Here is a 20,944-nt window from a genome sequence, read left to right on the forward strand (position 1 = left end):
CATTTCCTTTCGCATCCCCATCAACGCAGCTTCCAACGCCTGGACAACGTGCGTTGTCCGGGAATTTACTCTGCCCAACGTGTGTCACAACGCACGTTGTGCTTGGCGTGGAAGTTTCTGGAATTTCAGCCCTGTTTGTGTCTCTCCACAACGTGTGCTGCAACGTACGTTGTGGACTCGTTGCTAGGTCTCGGCTTGTCTTCTTATCCCGCTTTCATTCCAGTTTTGCCACTTTGCCTCGTTTAGGCCCGAAACTTACCTAAAAACCTGTAAAACGTAAAGTGCGGTGGTAATTTCCAATACAATGCAAAACATAGCTAATTGGCACAATATTGCTACACAAAGGATTACTTTTAGCCTAGAATTCACCCTAAATAGACCTTAAAAGTATGCGTCTCTGACACTTATCAGTGAGTGAAGGGTGCCTTATATAGTGTAGATGGGCTTCCGGATTGTTGACAAGTGTACGACATCAACTAGTCTTCCTTATCCATCCTCCATGTGCCCATGCATGCCTCGTGCCTTCACCTACATCTCCACCTTCTCTACCACCCCTCTCTACCCCTTACTACCACTTCCAGTCGGTGGAGGCGCTGATGGTGCACCGGGGGGTGCATGGTCCATGCTAGTCACACCATGCCATGGGGAGTCCATGGGCTAACATTGTTAGCCATGCGCTAGCCGGAAGGGTCGATTACCAATCCCCCATGTACTGATGTACGCATCTGCAATACTATCCTCCCCCCCTCAAGTGGGGGCGCCGTTGCCGTGCCCGGGAGCACACCTCCCCCACTGGACACGCCATGGCATGAGGTGGCCGGCAGGCCACGCCGCTGGTCATGGTCGATGCATGGTTAATGTTGCCAGCCCGAAAATATAGGAACAAATATATATTGTAGCGCTTTAATACACAATAACTGTTATGGCCTGGTGGGTTGAGGCGTGCCTGCTATGCTAGAGATTTTAGGTTTTCGATCCCTACTGGCAACATCTTTTACTCCTTTTTACTCCAACTCCAGCCTGCCTGCCTTCACTTGCCGTGCCGACCAAGACTCCGGCGGGCTGCCCCACCGAACCTTAACTGGCCGCACCGGTAGGGCGCCGCCGACCCGACGAGACCACACCGGCCATGCCTCGTCGCTAGGACTCTGGCGGGTTGCCCTGCCGATCAGTAGTTGATCGGCCGCTGGTGGTTCTTCCTTGTCAACTCCTTCTCTCTCCTCCTTTGGACCACCACGCATGCCATGCTTGTGTCTCTAGCCCAACAAGACTTGGGACCAACCTCATTCTTCCACCACCAGCTCCTTTGGACCACGTACCATGCATGCCATGCTTCTCTCTCTAGCCCACCAAGATTTGGGTCAACCTCCTTCTTCCACCACCTCTTCCTTTGGACCAGCATGCATGCAATGCTTCTCTCTCTTGCCCAACAAGACTTGGGCCAACCTCCTTCTCCCACCCCCACTTGAACAACGAATATATGTTTTCTGATGTTATCCTTGTTTGAATTCGAACAAATAATTGTTCAATTACCCGTGTGATGCACAGATAAAATTTGTTATTATATATTTAGATAATAAAATTAAATATGAAATTATAAACAATTCTAATATTTGAAAGTGTATATTTATTTAATTATAATATTAGTGCAAAAGTATCACTCAATTAATCGAATAATATATGACTCGTTTGTCTGTAATTATCTCTAAAATAATCGATATGTAATTTGATTTATGTAATTATATTATTACTAAAATAAATATGAAAAAAAAGGAGAAATAATTTAATTGTAATTATTATAAAAATAAATCCAACGACCCATGTTTAACTTAATTATCATAATAATTATTAGGTAATTATACTAATATCTGTGCAATTATACTTTTATACCTTTAAGTATATTCTTTTTCACCCTATCGCCTTCACTTTTTTCTTCCTCAATATCTGAATGAATTAATTCTCATTAGAAAAAAAAAAAACAACGACGCATGTTTAATTGTAATTATACTATTATTATGGTAATTATTAGCTTAATTACCATAGTAATAATTAGTCAATTATACTAATATTCGTGTACTTATTAGCTTAATTACCATAATAATCATTAGATTTTATATACTAAAAGTTTGGGGAGGTAGTTTGGGCGGAAAGTTGCAAAAAGTAGGATTTTGTTTTTATTAGTAGTATAGATAGTTTATGATAATTATTAGCTTAATTACCTGATGGGGATATCATGAAAGCTTGGGAACTAGAGGTTGAGTTTGAGAAAGAAAGGATGTGGTTGTACCGAATTCTACTTCCTTTAGGCATCAAGATACTTAAAAGAAGTGGGGGACTTGTGATGGGGATATGGGACCCTAGGGGGTCCATTTTATTGGGAAAGTATTGACCCAAGTGGGGGTGGTGAAAGAAGGAGGTTGGCCCAAGTCTTGTTGGGCTACGAAGACAACCACGCATGGTGGGCCGGGGTGAAGAGCATGGACCGGAAGGGGAGAGGTAGGTATGGCGTGAGGGGGGAGGTAGGTACGGCGTGAGGGGGGAAGAGGTAGGTACAACGTGAGGGGGGAGGTAGGTACGACATGAGGGGGGGAGGTAGGTACGGCGTGAGGGGGGAGGTAGGTACGGCGTGAGGGGGGAGGTAGGTGCGGGAGGTAGGTACGACGTGAGAGGGGGGGGGGGGGAGGTAGGTGCGGCGTGCATGGTGGAGGATGTTAGTCAGCGTGCGCGGTGTGGAAGCGGGAGTCGCGGGGATAGCGGCGACGTGACTTGCATGGCGAAAAACAAGCGGAGTGGGGGAGGAACAATGTGGGACACGCGAACGCCAGAGGAGGAGGGGGGCTTGTTATAAATAGGGGCCCTAGATCTTTGGCTAAGGGCAACTCAGACACGACAGGCACTATAGTCTCGTGGTCTTGATCTATACTCTGAATCCAGTCACCTGGGTTCGATTCTTATTAGTAGCATAGTTAGCTATAGCCCACCCCGTGGGCCTTGTTATTTGTATTTGGGCCGCCATTCTGGGCTTGTACCTCGGGCTTTGTACGCATTACTTTGGGCCTGGCGCCCCGGGTAAAAAAGTCATTACTTTCCTACCCCCGTCCTATGTTCCTATACCCGGTTTATGGTGGGCCTGGCGCCCCGGGTAAAAAAGTCATTACTTTCCTACCCCCGTCCTATGTTCCTATACCCGGTTTATGGTGGACCCGGTCCCAATAAAACCATCATTGGCACCGTCTGTGGGGATCGCTACGATTAGCCCGTGTTTGTAGTCTCTACCGTCCTAGCAAGATTCTGAGGTACGCCGAAATGGCTGGCTCACAAGGAGAGCATTTACCCATTCAACCACGCAGTGGGGGTGGGCGAAACACTGGTCGCGGTGTGACGGAGGCGCCCGCCCCACTTCATGCCGGAGGAGGAAGACAGGAGGACGAACGAGAAGGGAAGAGATGAAACTCTTACTGAGTTCATCTCGCGGTGGAGGAAAGAAGAGGCCGAGGTTGAAGATATGGATGGCGGATCGGCGATGGCCATGTTCATTGCCGCGCTCCGCGCCGGAGACTTATACAAGAGCCTGCGGCGCAAAACCCGAAGTCGTACTCGGCATTGATGATGAAAGCATATCGGTATGCTGAGGCGAAGGAAGCTAATCGCCTAAAGTATCTAGAGGAGGGTGAAGGTGGTAAGATGCCATGGCTCGAAGGGCCGCCAAAAACCTAGGGAAAGGGCCAACCGCCTGTCTGGAAGCTTAGATGGAAGAATAAGGTAGCTTGCATAGCTTTACCACTTTACGTTACATCATGCGAATAATAATATCAGTACTCTTTTCCCAAACATGTGCTCCTATGTACTATGCATGCGCGGCCTATGGTCACCTCAACTATGTTCTCCTATGTGCTACGCATGCATGGCCTACGACCACCTCACTTATGTGCTCCTATGTGCTATGCATGCTGGCCCTACGGCCATGGCGGATGGGGCATGTGGCTTATCACAACTCACATGCGCGGACTTGCCCCCGGCAAGCCGCATGGTATTGGCGGATGGGGCGTGTGGGTTATTGCAACCCACATGCGCGGATTTACCCCCGGCAAGCCGCATGGTGTTGGCGAATGGGGCATGAGGGTTATCGCAACCCACATGCGCGGACTTGCCCCCGGCAAGCCGCATGGTGTTGGCGATTGGGGCGTGTGGGTTATCGCAACCCACACGCGCGGACTTTCCCCCGGCAAGCCGCATGGTGTTGGCGGATAGGGTGTGTGGGTTATCGCAACCCACACGCGCGGACTTGCCCCCGGCAAGCCGCATGGTGTTGGTGGATGGGGCGTGTGGGTTATCGCAACCCACATGCGCGGACTTGCCCCCGGAAAGCCGCATGGTGTTGGTGGATGGGGCGTGTGGGTTATCGCAACCCACATGCGCGGACTTGCCCCCGGAAAGCCGCATGGTGTTGGTGGATGGGGCGTGTGGGTTATCGCAACCCACACGCACGGAATTGCCCCCGGCAAGCCGCATGGTGTTAGCAGATGGGGCGTGTCGGTTATCGCAACCCACACGCGCGGACTTGCCCCCGGCAAGCCGCATGGTGTTGGTGGATGGGGCGTGTGGGTTATCGCAACCCACATGCGCGGACTTGCCCCCGGAAAGCCGCATGGTGTTGGCGGATGGGGCATGTCGGTTATCGCAACCCACACGCGCGGACTTGCCCCCGGCAAGCCGCATGGTGTTGGCGGATGGAGTGTGTGGGTTATTGCAACCCACATGCGCGGACTTGCCCCCGGAAAGCCGCATGGTTTTTGGCGGATAGGGCGTGTGGATTATCGCAACCCACACTGCCCCTACTACCATCGGTTACCTTAATCGGGAAAAAAAAAAAAAAAAAAAAAAGGTCCCGTGCAGGTGCAGTATGGAGAAACTAACAAACGCAGGACAAAATAGCAATAGAGAACAGTGTGAAAAACAACATATGTAAAAGAAGTCGGGTACTGACTAGCAAGGAAGATATCCAATGCAAAAAGTGTGTACAGAAAACAAGATCCTGAAGGCGAGGTGATGAAGCAAGTAATGAGTCGATGGTCGTCAGGGCCGTGCGATAGCGACGCGCAGTAATGGTATGACGTGTGGCAATCGCGGGGATGGCAGGTGGTAGCGACGCACGATGGTGGCAGGAACCTACAAATATCTAAAAAATTTGAGTTGGGGATAGAGAGGAGGTGGTGATACCGAATTCTACTTCCTTTAGGCATCAAGATACCTAAAAGAAGTGGGGGACTTGTGATGGGGATATCATGAAAGCTTGGGAACTAGAGGTTGAGTTTGAGAAAGAAAGGAGGTGGTTGTACCGAATTCTACTTCCTTTAGGCATCAAGATACCTAAAAGAAGTGGGGGACTTGTGATGGGGATATGGGACCCTAGGGGGTTCATTTTATTGGGAAAGTATTGGCCCAAGTGGGGGTGGTGAAAGAAGGAGGTTGGCCCAAGTCTTGTTGGGCTAGGAAGACAACCACCCATGGTGGGCCGGGGTGAAGAGCATGGACCGAAAGGAGGGAGGTAGGTATGGCGTGAGGGTGGAGGTAGGTACGGCATGAGGGGGAGAGGTAGGTACGGCGTGAGGGGGGAAGAGGTAGGTGTAGGAGGTAGGTACAACGTGAGGGGGGAGGTAGGTGCGGTATGAGGGGGGGGGGGGAGGTAGGTACGACGTGAGGGGGGGAAGGTAGGTATGGCGTTAGGGGGGAGGTAGGTGCGGCGTGCATGGTGGAGGATGTTAGACAGCGTGCGCGGTGTGGAAGCGGGAGTCGCGGGGATAGCGGCGACGTGACATGCATGGCGACAAACAAAGCGGAGTGGAGGAGGAACAACGTGGGACACGCGGACGCCAGAAGAGGAGGGGGGCTTGCTATAAATAGGGGCCCTGGATCTTTGGCTTTGGGCAACTCAGACACGACAGGCACTATAGTCTCGTGATCTTGATCTACTCTCAATCCAGTCACCTGGGTTTGATTCTTACTAGTAGCATAGTTAGCTATAGCCCACCCTGTGGGCCTTGTTATTTGTATTTGGGCGGGCCTGTACCTCGGGCTTTGTACACATTACTTTGGGCCTGGCGCCCCGGGTAATAAAGTCATTACTTTCCTACCCCCGTCCTATGTTCATATACCCGGTTTATGTTGGACTTGGTCCCAATAAAATCATCATTACCATAATAATTATTAGTCAATTAAACTAATATTCATGTAATTATTAGCTTAATTACCATAATAATTATTTGATTTTATATCTACTATCTACTAAAGAATATCCGTCCAATTATTTGATAGAATGAATGGTTCAGATTATTTTATTTTAGCATTTTATTTTTATTTTCCTACTTTATCCTCTACTATATTATTTTCTTCCTTTAAATAACCGCACATTCCGTTAGTATAAACTTTAGTAACGGAATATTCGGTTAACTATTTATTATTCTTAACTTACTCATTGATTTCTATAAAAAAGGTCTTAGGTTCGGATCTCATTCCAATCAGAGTTGGCATAATTGTTAAACACAACAGAATATTCTGTTACTATTTATTATTCTTAACTTACTCATTGATTTCTATAAGAAAGGTCTTAGGTTCAAACCTCATTTCAATCATAATTGACATAATTGTTAAACATATACTACGAAATATATGTTAGAGTGTATTAAAAAAATAGTTAAAATACAATATAAAATTTAACATAAACTTTGATCAAATAATTAGCCCGACTAATACATAGCTTTCAAAGTTGATCATCAATGATTATAATTAAGAAATCTTGAAAATCATTTTCTTGCGTTTAAAAAAAAAAAAACAAATTTAGGTTAAATTTTTTTTCATTTTTTTTTTTGTTTAATTAATCTTCTTTTGATTATTTAGAACAAGACTCAATATTTCAATTATGGTTTTGCATTATTGGGAATGATTTAGGTCATTATGGTATTAATATTTTTTGTATGTATTTCTATAATGGTACAATTGTACATTACTTTATAACTATTGTACTATTATTTTTTTTATCAGACAAAATTGTTATTACATCTTTGTTGCGCAACCTAACTACAAAATTGTTGATCATAAATACAATTACACTTGGACTCTAAACGGTATGACCATTATCCAAAAAATTGACAATGTTGACATCCCACTGGCTCAAATTGAATAAGTTTATATATCATTCTTAGAATTTTATCAATGCATGAAAAGTTCTAAAGAAATTTGTATGTTAATTTTCATTATATCATTATAACAATATCTATTGTAACTATATATTTTGAATTATTTATCATCATCCTCTATTGAAAAGAATTGTATAAATTATCATTGACAAAGTCCCAAAACAATTTGTCTCAACAACAAATGGAAATAAGAAAATAAAAAAAAATCAGTGACTTCATTGTTGTGGCTTAAAACTGAGTACCCACTCTATTACTCTTATTAAATTAAATAAATTAATAGCTACAACCAAAAATAATATTTATGCATTTCTTTAATTTAAAATTAGATATCTACAATGCCTTTATTAAAAAAAATCCTTATAAAAAATATATATAATTTCATTGGTTATATTGTCCTTATTTTCTACAATGCAAAGATTCATTACCTTCAAATTCATTAATTAATTACATTCGCTACATTGTCCATTGTCTTCTTTTTACACTATTTTGTAATTAATTATCAAAGTTATAATACAAAATAATGTTATATATTTATTTACCAAGTATTTTATTAATACCATGGAAAAAAATTAAAAAAATAAAACAGTTTGAAGCCAATCATATTAACTACTTGGGGAGGATTTGTAGTCAAAGGGAGTAAACCGGTTTGGGCCGATTTATTAGATTTTGATATTATTGAACGGTTTGGGCGTATATACATAATTTTTTTTCATTATTATAGTGGATCTTCCAAAAAAAGGAGTTTGTATCGAATAAAGTATGTACTTCGAGCTCGTAAACATGACCTTCCACTTAAGAGAGTCACTTCATGCCGGTTGACCACAAGGTCTCTAGCACTAATCTAATTCCTTAAATAAACTAGGAATTTCTCTATCCACAAGAACTTATTCAACAATAATGGTTGAATCAAAAGTATCTCGAGCAGAACACTTAAAGGACTGGTATGCTTTTAAGCTAATAATAATATGTAAATTGTAATTATATCAGTATATTACGTAGCTATATTTAAAACCCATTATTAAAAATGTCAATGTAGGGTAATAGAACCTCGTGACACACTTGACGCATTGCAAAGATGCCAAGACTACAACAATACTGCAATCAATCTTGCAAATTCATAAAATGAAGAAATTTAAAAAATAGCCACGGTTGTAGCATTCATTGATCTTGTATGTAAAATACTTATTGTGCATTCTTTAAAAACATTAGAACTAATATAAATTTATAATTCATTTCATTTTCTAAACTCAACCTGTTTGGATTAAAGGAAAAATCAACATCAACCTTGACAACAAAAATACTCAGTATTCGGACTACCTGCAAAGTCATTGTTGTTACTATCAAGTAAATAAGTTATAGAATTAGAACAAGAGGTACTACTCATGAACCTTCTACAAATATAATAAATATTAATATTTTGTTCAATACTTTCACATGAGAATCTACGATACACATCTCACAATACATGAAACATGAAGGGGAAAAAACTACTATTGCCAAATATCAACAAGCGCTTGTAAGATCAAGAGTTCATAGTACAACTAAGATCCCAGTCATATACACAATAAAGCAACATCCACAACTTCCTACACCATAATGTCATTGCATGACGATGCCCTCTATGCTACCACCAGTAACCCAATTGCACATGACACACTACCAATATAAAAGAATATGACAAGTACTGAAGATAAAGACAATGACAACGCTACCAAAAGAGATGAATTAAGAAAACTTAGAGAAATTCAAATCAAAAGTAGTATTTATTTAGAATATCGTTTTTAGACTAAGTATTTAGACTAACGTTATTACAAAGTTGCAAACATTTATTTTAGTGACAATTATAATCAATCTCTCCTGCATTATCTAGTAATCATAACGCGAAGAAAAATAAGTTTAAAATGTGCTTCCACTTAAAAATAATCGTTACAAGTAGTACCAAACATGGATGACACTTAAAATTATATAATTGTTGTGAAAATAGACGTATCCTCGCATGTATATATCGTTTCGATTGTACACAGCTGGAAATCTCGCGTTTTCTGTTGGACGGAAAACGCGATATATTGGTCGGAAACGAGCTCTCCGTCCAACATACCGACCAAAACGAAGGTTCGGAAAAATCATTATTAGAAATTCCGTCCAACTACAATTTCTGGTCGGAAATAACGTCCAACGAACAAAAAATAGACGAAAATTCCGAATAGAAACCCACCATTTTAAAACGTGGGAATTTCCGTCCAACTTCGTGTGTTGGTCAGAAATTCTGACCAACGTTGGATAGAAAATTCGTATATCATATTTTTTTTGTTTTCCTTCCAACTATTAATTAGACGGAAATTCTGACGAACTGTTGGACAGAAATATCAAGTACTGAATGTTATAAATTTCCTTCCAACTGTTGGTAAGAAAATCGTAAATCATATTAAATGTTTTTATTATTTTTATATTACCATAACTAGTATTTTCACCCGTGCGATGCACGGAATGAATTTGTTGTAATATATTAAGAATATTTGGATCGATATATAATTATTTAAATTAGAACATCAAATACTATATAGTGCAATTGAAGATGTGTTTTGGATCATTTATGTGTTTCGATGTTATCATTGCTTGAATTTGAGCAAATAATTACTCAAATTAATAACTAATGGGTAGATATACGCATGCGGTGCTGTAACTTTGGAGATTTTATTTATCATTATTTAATATTTTTTTTATAAATTAGGCAAATTTGCTCGTTCTCTAGAATGAATTACTATCTTAATTCATTTGTATGGAAGATATATATTTTTTGTCTAGATATATAGCAATTTTTTCATTTAAAAAAATATAATATCAATGATTGTATTTACACATTATTGAAACCTCTTTGTAGACGACATTGGTAGTAGCATCACAATCTTGTCCATCATCGTCTAGAGCTAACACCTTCAGTCCACCAAGATGTGTGACTCGGGTGAAAATATATAATGGTAGAATATTAGTCAATTAGCGATCCTTTTATATTTTAAGTCAATTAGTAATATCAGATTCATTTTCAGCCAATTATTCTTTTTTATTTTTAGTCAATTAGGCAATTAGATCATATGCAGTGATATTTTTTACTAATTTCTGTTTCATTTTTAATTGATGATGTATAATATTATTATTGAAATATTTCCGTTCCATTTTTAATTAAAATGCAATGACCTAACCATTTATTTTTTCATATTAGTCAATTATAGATCATTTTTTTTAGTTACAATCAAATATTAATATTCATTTCCTTTTATATTTTCAGTCAATTAGTAATATCATATTCATTTTCGGACAATTATTCTTTTTTTTTTTATTTTCAGTCAATTAGTCAATTAGTCAATTAGAATACAGATGCAGTGATATTTTTACCTAATTTTCGTTCCATTTTTAATTGATGATGTAGAATATTATTATTGAAATATTTCCATTTCATTTTTAATTTTTATTGCATTTTTAATTTTGTTAGGAATAAATTGTAAAGTTTTGATGAGTCAAATGTATTTTGAAAAATTTAGTAGTCCCCAATTTTATTTTATTTGAGTCAGTTTATGATCCACAAGAGTATGGTGCACCCTTGCCATGAAACCTATGTGAATATCTGGATGTTCTTATTTTGCTTGAAGAGAATTGAGCAGGAGTGAAGCTTAACATATTTATGAAGCAGTAAAATCATCAAAAGTTTTGCTTGAAGAGATGGAAGGAGACTTGTGCAACCATAAGATATGATATACTTGGTTTGAATCTTGATGCAAGCTTTTGGAAAGTCCTTAGACAGGTTGTGCATTAGACGAGCCACGTTTTAGACAGGTTGTGTTAGATCGATGATGACGGGCTACATTTTTAGACATGCTGAGGCAATGCACTGTGTCTTCTATTGCAATGCACCAAGAAAAGAAAAATTGCCCAAAATGAATTTATGAAGAATATCATTTTTACGAATGGAACCCGAAGGAGCTGATTCACGAAGAACTCTTTTATACTCAAGCAAGAATCAGCAGGCAATTTATTATTTGATCAACTTGACATATCAGATCAATAATGCAACAAAGTCAAGCATGAGATTATTCAAATTTGGAGGCTACACATTTCAAAAAAGCTTTTGGCAGTTGCAAAGACAAGCAACGACAATTTATTCAAATCATCTGACAAACGGTGGAATGACTTCTACCTAATGTTGCAGACCAAGTTGATACAATTATTTGATCAACTACATTCAAAATGAACGATCAAGATCGAAAGTTGATCAACGGGTAAATAGCTTTTATTAGCTATAAATACCCATGAAGACTTGAAGACCAATTAAGCACGGCTGATCGATCAAGCTACACAAGCAATAGAAAAGCAAGCAATATTCAAATCAGCCAACAAGGGGGATCTAAGCTTCATTAGAAAAATATTCAAGTCTGAGATAGAAATATTCTATTTCTTTGTAAACATCTCTACTGAGTGTAGAAAGAGGGTGGAGTAACTAGAGAGAGTGAAAAACCTGGTTGAGTGTAGCTTTGTGCGTAGCACTCGTTGTAAAGGGAAGAGTAACAAGGGGAGCTTGTGAAAACCATGTGAGAGCGTAGCTTTGTGCGTAGTTCTCGTGGTGTAGGAATAGAGCTTGGTGCGAAGTACTCGAGAAGGCGGAGTAACAAGAGGATCTTGTGAAAAATCTTGGAGGAGTGTAGCTTTGTGCGAAGCACTCGGGCAGGGTCGGCGGGCACTGATTCACTATTGTATCTGGGTGATCGAAGAATAGTGAATTTCCTCCTTGGAGTGAAAGGAGAAGAGTGGAGTAGGAGAATTACACCATCTCCGAACTACTATAAATCTCTCTCTCTCTCTCTCTCCCTCTCTTTTCTCTCTCTCTCTCTCTCTCTCTCTCTCTCTCTCTCTCCCTCTCTCCCTCTCTCTCCCTCTCTCTCTCTCTCCCTCTCTCTCTCCTCTCTCTTTTCTCTCTCTCTCTCTCTCTCTCTCTCTCTCTCTCTCTCTCTCTCTCTCTCTCTCTCTTTCTCTCTCTCTCTACTTTGTTTACTACTTATTTATTTTCTGCATGCTTTTATTAACTGCGAACTAACCCTGTTATTATCGATAGCCTATCTTTATCTGTCTGGGTTTAATAGTTCCCACGATTGCATGCAAGCCAAACTTTACATACATCATCCTTAGACTATATTAAGTGTTTTGGACGTATTACATGTAAAGAATTCATCCTTGAGCACTGCACAATCAAGCATAACACTTTACCGTTAACTATTCCGTTGTGCACTCTAAGTTGTTTAATTGCTTATGCTTATTACTTAGAGTTGAAATTACCAAAGTGTTGTGTATCTTGTAAAAGTTTAAGAAAAGTTAGAAAAGTCTATTCACCTCCCTTCTAGACTTTTCGCCACGCATTCAGTACCAACAAATTTACCTTAACTATTGTTTAAAATATGCATTTACTATTGATGATGTAAAATATTATTATTGAAATATTTCTTTTTCATTTTTAATTTATCTTTACTTGATGATGTAGAATATTATTATTGAAATATTTCCGTTGCATTTTTAATTTCCGTTTCATTATTTAAAATTGTGAAAGATTTATGACATAATTTTGATTTGATGTATTATATTGTGTAATATTATTGTGAAAAATTAAAATGCAATGATCTGAACGTTTCTTTTTCCATTTTTGTCAATTATGGATATTTTTATTTTTAGTCAATTATTAATATTCATTTCCTTTTTCAATTAACCTAATTTCTGTTCTTTTTTTCATTTTTAATTTTTAGTCAATTATTAATATTCACTTTTTTTTTTCAATTTACCTAATTTCCATTCCTTTTTTAATTGATGATGCAGAATATTGTTGTGAAATATTTCTATTCTTTTTTTCATTTCTTTTTTAATTTACCTCTATTATTTACTATTGTTTGGATGAGAAATCAAGTGAATAGGATTTTGTTTTTAATTATAATATAGATTTTGTTAATTTTATAATTTCATTTCCTTAATTATATTTCATATTTTATTAATTACTCCGTATAATTTAATGAAATTGCCACAAATATTGAAATGAAAGAAATATTATATTTTTCAATTTCATTAATTATATTAATTATAATTACCAAATATTGTGACAATTATTATAATAATTTCATTAAATATATTAATTATAATATTTATTCTCTTCCAATATTGAAGTATCTTAACATAAAATTACCATAATAATTAATGAAATTGCCAAAATTTTGAAATATATTACCATATTGTCATAATAATTACATGCATTACCAGAATAAATACCATTAATAACAATTAGGAAATTATATTTAAAATTAATTATATATTAAGGTAACTATAATTTATTTTGTGCCAATAATATTATACCTTAAGTATAAAAATATATATGTATATAGATCACCATAAAATAACTATAATAATTACACTGAAATAGGTGAAGAGAATTAGAATAAATAATTATTAGACAATAATATTAATAATTAATTATTAAGGCAAGTATAATTTATTTTGTACTAATATTATTATACATTAAGTGTGTGTGTGTGTGTGTGTCTATATATATATATATATATATATATATATATATATATATATATATATATATATATATATATATTTAATTCTATATTGATAAGCATAATATGTGTACATTAGGAAAATATTCGTTATTAAAAAGGGGATATAATTTAAAAAATAAATTATTAATTAGATTGCCTAATATAATTGTCCTACTAATTGATTCTATGTTACAATAATTTATACATTTGAAGAATTTTTAAAACTAAATACCTATTAATTGCCTTAATAATTAAGGTAATCCTTAGTCACATCATTAGTACTAAAAGTATTACTTTAAATTTTTATAAATAAGTTATAATATTGTTAAATTAAAATAATTAAAAATAATGTGTCCACAGTACAAAAGATTTTATAATTGACTTAATAATTAATTATTAATTTTTATTGCCTAATATAAATTGTCAATTATTAAATATTAATTATGATAATTATTGTATGCCATGTAATACTAAAATTATTATTTTTATAATTAAGGTATAATAATAATAATATTATTATTATTAGTGTCAAGATTATGTGGTTTAATGGTACCCAGTTGGACTTTCATTTGGAAGGTTGTGAGTTTGAGCCTTAGTAGAGGCATTTTTGGCTCTTTGTGTTTCAGTAGGTTGAGAAAGTATATGAACAGATACTACATTGTAATAGAGTCAGTAATATTAAAAAAAAAAGGTATAATATTATTAAATCATTAGGAAAAATCTTATTAATTTCGGATATTAATACTATATATTTATATTCAAGGTGAAGTTATAAATAATTAAGTTTTAATAAGTTTAGTTATGTAAATTGCTATGGCATTATATATCGTGGCCTCTCTCTGAGTCATGCTTAGAGAGTATCTCCCTAGCATCCTAGGGTTCCTCTACCCCACTATGGCGGTTTTATTCCCACTACTGCAATTTTCTTACCTCCACGTCTCATGGCTTTGTGTTTATACATGCGATCTGTGCATGGGTATTATAATATGTGTTTCTTGGGCAAAGGTTTTTATCTACGATCATCTCACGTACATTCTCATCTGTATCAACCTAACGTGCGATCTATTTTATGATCTCTGTGCGGGTAAGATCTTCTACGATCTTGTCACGACGGATCCTTTGTGCGATCATCCATTCGATTATCATCCTATGGAGATCAGTGCGATCGAGGAAGGCTATGCGGTGCTATCCCTGGCAGCGGAGGAGACGGGGGCATTGGAAGCCCCCGACATTCATTCGTCGGAAGTAGAGACGGCTCATCACGACCTAGGCGGCCGTTTTCTGACCGATCGATCGATCAAATTCGATCACATGCAACAGGTGTTGGCCTCAATCTGGCGCCCGGTGATGGGGATGCGTGTCTTGCCGATCGACGACAACCTATTCCTGTTCCAGTTTCCGCACTTGAAAGACATGCAACGGGTGATGGATGATGGTCCTTGGTCTTTTGAGAACCATACCCTCGTTTGCGGACAAGTCCCGATCGGAGGTAATCTGGAGGAGGTACCACTCAACGACGTCTCCCTTTGGGTGCAGATCCACGATCTGCCCACGGTTTATGCTTCACCAGATTTATCAATCGCATCGGCGACTACGTCGGTGTCTTCCTTGCAACTGATCCTAATAATTTTGGGGGTGCTTGGAGAAGCTTTTTCAGAATCAGGGTGCGGCTTGACGTGAGTGTTCCACTGAAGAGGCGCATGAAGCTGAGTCGAAAAAATGGTTCAGTGCACTGGGTAAGTTTTAAATATGAACGTCTTGGAACTTTCTGTTTCTGTTGTGGGGTGCTAGGAAACTCTGAAGCGTTCCCTTATGGTTCCTGGATGAGGGCGGGTGCTCGAAGACAAGCCCGTCCAGTAGGGGCGAAGTGGTTACTAGCGGAGCTTCCACCGGCTCCGGCGCGATCACAGGTCTTCAGTTCGGGGGCGGTGTCTCGGGATGTGGTGGCAGTGGAGGAAGGGGGATTGACATGAGAGTCTCACTGCCAGGGAAACCAGAATGGAGGCTTACTTGTTTTTATGGTAATCCTGATCAGTCACAAAGATACATGTCTTGGGATCAACTCCGAGCGCTCAAGGGTCAATCAGATCTTCCCTGGGTCGTCCTTGGTGATTTCAATGACATTGCTTGCCAATCTGAAAAACGTGGGCCGCATCCGCAACCCATGTTTCTCATCGAAGGTTTCAATGATGCATTAAACGATTGCCAACTGAATGACCTAGGCATGATAGGCAGCAAATTTACTTGGGATCGAGGACGGGGTACATCGGGTGGGTAGAATAATGTCTCGATCGGGCGGTGGAAGATTTGCGGTGGTTGGATATCTATGAGGAGGCAGTGGTTCAGAATTTATTAACGTTCTCATCCGATCACAATGCTATTTTTCTCGATCTAGAGGCAAGAAGTATCCGTGCTGGATGGAGGACCTTCAGGTTTGAGTCCGCCTGGGTACTGGAGGAGGGATGCGGTAGGGTGATTGAGCAAGTGTGGAGGCAGTCCGCCGGGATGGATTTCCAGAAGCGTATTTATGAATGCGGTCGTCGGTTGAGTCGCTGGGGAGAGGAATTCTTCAGGCGTTTTGGACACACATGAAACAGCTTCGTGCCAGGTTGGACATTCTCACGGACTCCAGGGAACCACAGGCAGTGCAAGAATATTTGGCGGTGGAAAGGGAGGTAGTAACTTTGTTACGACAAGAAGAGATTTTCTGGAAACAACGGTTGAAACAACTCTGGTTGCAACACGGTGATATGAACATGAAATATTTCCACAAGGCGGCGTCATCACGGCGACGAAGGAATCTGCTGTTGCGAATTAAGGACACGGATAACCACTGGGTAGAGGGGCCGGGGCTGAATACGGAGATTCTTAGATATTACAATGCCATTTTTGAGTCGTCGGGCACGACGACTGGTTTTTTTAGTAGAGTGGCAGGTCGAGTCACAGCGGACATGAATGCGGCGTTGTTACTTCCAGTCACTATGGATGAAATCAAGGTTGCGTTATTTGTAATGGCCCCTGAGAAAGCGCCAGGGCCGGATGGGATGTCACCTGCTTTTTACCAACATTACTAGTCTTTAATTGGGCATGATCTGACTCTGTTCGTTATGAATTGTATCACTAACCGTAGACTACCACAGGGTCTTAACGAATCCAACATTGTTCTGATCCCAAAAAAAAAAAGGTCCCCAAGAAGGTTTCCGATTTACGCCCAATTGCTTTGTGTAACGTGGCGTACAAAGTTCTGGCGAAAACGTTGGCCAACCGGCTCAAGGAAGTTCTTCAGAGAGTGGTGTCGACTTCTCAAAGCGCGTTTGTGCCCGACAGGCTTTTATCCGATAACATCATTGTAGCTGGGGAAGTGGGCCACTTTTTGAGAAGGAAAACTAGCGGGGTGATGGGCTGGACTGCTCTTAAGCTCAATATGGCCAAGGCCTACGATCGGATGGAATGGGGTTTTTTTTGAGGGGATGTTGGCGGCACTGGGTTTTGAGCGTGGACGGATAGATTTGTTAATGATGTGCGTTACGACCGTGACATACAACATTCAGGTTAATGGTGATGCGGTGGGTTCGGTTTGTCCTACTCGTGGCATCCGGCAAGAAGATTCGATATCCCCATATCTGTTTATTTTGTGTGTTGAAGGCCTGTCCATCCTATTACAACAGGCTGAAGCACGAGGGGATATCCAAGGGGTCAGAATCGCGAGGAGAGCTCCATCTGTTTCACACCTCTTCTTCGCGGACGACAGCCTGCTATTTTTCAGAGCTACTCACGGGGAAGCGCAAAAGATAAGAGAGTGTCTAGAGGCTTACAGCGCTGTCTCGGGGCAGGTTATTAACTACGAGAAGTCAAATGCCATGTTTAGCACGAACACTTCCCGGGATACGTGAAACTTAGTGGCAGATTGTGTGGGGTTTAAAGAAGCCGTTGATTTGGGTCGATATTTAGGCCTGCCTTCGGCAATGGGACGCAATAAAACAGCGACGTTTTGTTACATCGAACAGAAGGTCCGGGAGAGAATTGGAGGATGGCACCAAAATCTCCTGTCCAAAGCAGGTAAAGAGGTACTTATGAAAAGCACTGCACAGGCTCTTCCCATCTTCACTATGTCCGTTTTCCTCTTACCTGACCGTGTGTGCTCCACCATTGAGAATTTATTTAATCGGTATTGGTGGGGAGGGGGTGGATCGGGCCACAGAGGTATTCACTGGTTGAGTTGGTCAAGACTTTGTGTTCCAAAGAAACTTGGCGGTTTGGGATTTAAACGGCTACACGAATTTAATGTAGCGCTTTTGGCCAAGCAAGGATGGCGCTTGATGATTTATCCAAATTCTCTGGTGCGTACACTTTTGAAGGCCAAATATTTTCCGCACTGCAACTTTCTTGAGGCACAGTTAGGCAGAAATCCGAGCTATATTTGGCGTAGCATCATGGTAGGTCAATCTCTCTTAAAGAAAGGTGCTGCCCGACGCATTGGTAACAGCATTGACTCTAAGATTTGGGGATGGCCGTGGTTGTCAGATCCGGTGGCCCCGACTCTTAATACTCCATGCATCGACGCTTTGAAGGAGGCTACTGTAGATGGACTGGTCACAACGAATGGAAACTGGGACGTGGACATCCTACGCGATCTCTTTCTTGAGAGTGATGTTACTAGAATCTTGGCAACGCCTTTGTCCATTACCCATCAAGATTCCTGGAGGTGGAAGGGTGACATCCGAGGCATGTACACGGTTATCAATTGCTAACGGCATCCATCACTGAGTTGGGTCCGGTCGACGGTTTCACGGAGTGGAAGCGACTATGGGGCCTACCGGTGCCACCTAAGGTGAAAAGTTTGTTGTGGAGATGTGCTCGTGGTATCCTCCCAGTAAAGGAGATCTTGAAGAGTCGAAGAGTGTGGATTGGAGGAGGCTGCCCGCTTTGTAACCATCCAGTAGAAACCATGGAGCACCTGTTATGCGAATGTGCTCTTGCGAGGCAAGTGTGGGAAGTTGATGACATTCTGAGAGGGCGAACGGTACGGGGTTTCATGGAGGCTATGCTGGGAAGCGATGATGCATGCACGTCCAGCTATCCGCATGGCTGCCGTGTTCTGGGTCTTGTGGAATGCGCGCAACGATCGGGTGTGGAGGGAGGAGACGAAATCTCTAGAGAACCTCCATAATCAAGTCCAAGCGGCGCAAGAGACCTGGGCTGCTGTTCACGCGAGTCCTAGGAAGGCTTCAACACCAGGTGTGACCGCGGCTCTCTAGAAGGCTCCACCACAGGGTTGGGTCAAGTGCAACGTCGACGCTGCTTTATTCGGGGATGGCGCGAGTTTTGGTGCTATGGTTCGCGACCATGCGGGCCTTTTTGTCGTGGCACATAGCGACGAATTGGGACATGTGCGTGATCCTCTTTTGGCAGAAGCGACGGTCGTTGCTAGAGCATTGAGTTGGCTCAGGAGTCTTGGTCTAAATAATGTGATCGTAGAAACTGATTGTTGGAGTGTTTCTATGGCTTTTAATTCTCGTTATTGCGATTTTTCTTACGTAGGATCGATTGTAAAGCAATGTTTGCAGCTTGCTGGTGACATTAGGAACGTCAAAGTTCACCATGTCAAGAGGTCAGCGAATCATATCGCTCATGTGCTTGCACGGGCAACTGGTTCCTCGTCTGTCCTGGAGTCGTGGTTTATTCACCTGCCATTGTGTATCTCTGCTCTTTTAAGTCGTTAATGAAGTTTGTTTGGTTTGGTTTCAAATATTTATATATATATATATATATATATATATATATATATATATATATATGGTTAATAATGAATATTTTCCTATATTAGATTATGTTTATATATGGTTTACCCGTATTAACTATCACTATATTAGATTAATATATAATTCTTTTAATATAATATATTATTAAAACTAAACATATGGTTAATATTTATTAAATATTATTACGAAAGTATTACAATTATAAATTTTACAATTATAGCTTTGTATATGAAAAACTTAGAAACTTGAATAGCTTTAATCAAAATTATTAAAAATAATGTGTCTACAGTACAAAATAAATTATACTTGCTTTAATAAATAATTATTAATATAATTGGCTAATCTGAATTTACAATTATTAATAATTATTTATGGTAATTATTAGGAATTTAAAAAAAGATAAATAAAAAGAAAAAGAAAAACACAAGAGTAAAGCATATATAGATGTCACACAATAATTTTTTTTAAAAAAAAATTGTCATACAATATCTTATATAAGGTAAATTGATATAAAATTTAATAATTACATTGAAATCAAATACAGAAAATATTGTAGGAACATTGCAATATTACAATTAAAAAAATATACTATTATTTTATTGATTTCCAAAAACATCGCCGACCAAATCAGTCATTTCTTCTGGTCGGCGGTGGCGTCGTCCTCTTCAAAGGTAAAAACGGGATAGGAGCAAGAGAGTCCAGCCACAGTCGCGAATGTGATTTTACCGGCGTTCGGATTAGGGATAGAAATATGGGTGAGCGTGACCCAAAGTACCAAACTCCTTACTCCTGACCGCGGTGGCATGGCTTCAGGCGGCGGTCCTCCACGAAAGCGGTGACCTCGTGCATATTACATGTCAATTATAAAGTTGTAATATAATTTTTTCACGGGCGGTGGAAGAAGGAAATGAGAGAATCACCTGGAAGGGAAAAGAGGGATGCAATGTGAAATGAAGACTTATAATATTTTTGGTCATTAACTCATTGTATTTATATGTGAAAAATATGAGAATTATAAATTTGAAAGATTTCTCAAAAGGGAGGAGTGTATTTATTTATTTAAGGTATTCCCCTAATCAATTCATTATATTGATATTCCTAATCAATTCATTATAATAATATTCCTAATTAATTTTTATTGCCAAATACAAATATATATATATATATATATATATATATATATATATATATATATATATATATATATATATATATATATATATATATAGAATCCGGATCAGGTGAGGACCTAATCTTAGGTGATGACGTGAGGACTAATCTTGTGCGTTTGTTTTTTTATTTGGATGGTCCAAATTTGAGTTCTTGAGATGACATGGATTGATCTTTTTTGTTAAAGTGGGATAATAGTGTCTTTTTCTATTTTTTAAGTGTGAACGCATGTATAATCCTG

General features: G+C 39.4%; 1 long non-coding RNA gene across 1 annotated transcript; it reads left to right on the forward strand.

Annotated features, from left to right (window-relative positions):
- The first annotated feature begins 2,953 nt into the window (after window positions 1-2,953).
- On the forward strand, window positions 2,954-19,439 carry LOC109171531. The gene is made up of 3 exons (XR_002052608.1): window positions 2,954-2,965; window positions 4,949-4,965; window positions 19,367-19,439. It is a non-coding gene; the product is annotated as an uncharacterized LOC109171531 (long non-coding RNA).
- The last annotated feature ends 1,505 nt before the right edge of the window (window positions 19,440-20,944 follow it).

This window comes from Ipomoea nil, unplaced genomic scaffold (assembly GCF_001879475.1).
Source record: "Ipomoea nil cultivar Tokyo-kokei standard unplaced genomic scaffold, Asagao_1.1 scaffold0319, whole genome shotgun sequence".
Lineage (NCBI taxonomy): Eukaryota > Viridiplantae > Streptophyta > Magnoliopsida > Solanales > Convolvulaceae > Ipomoea > Ipomoea nil.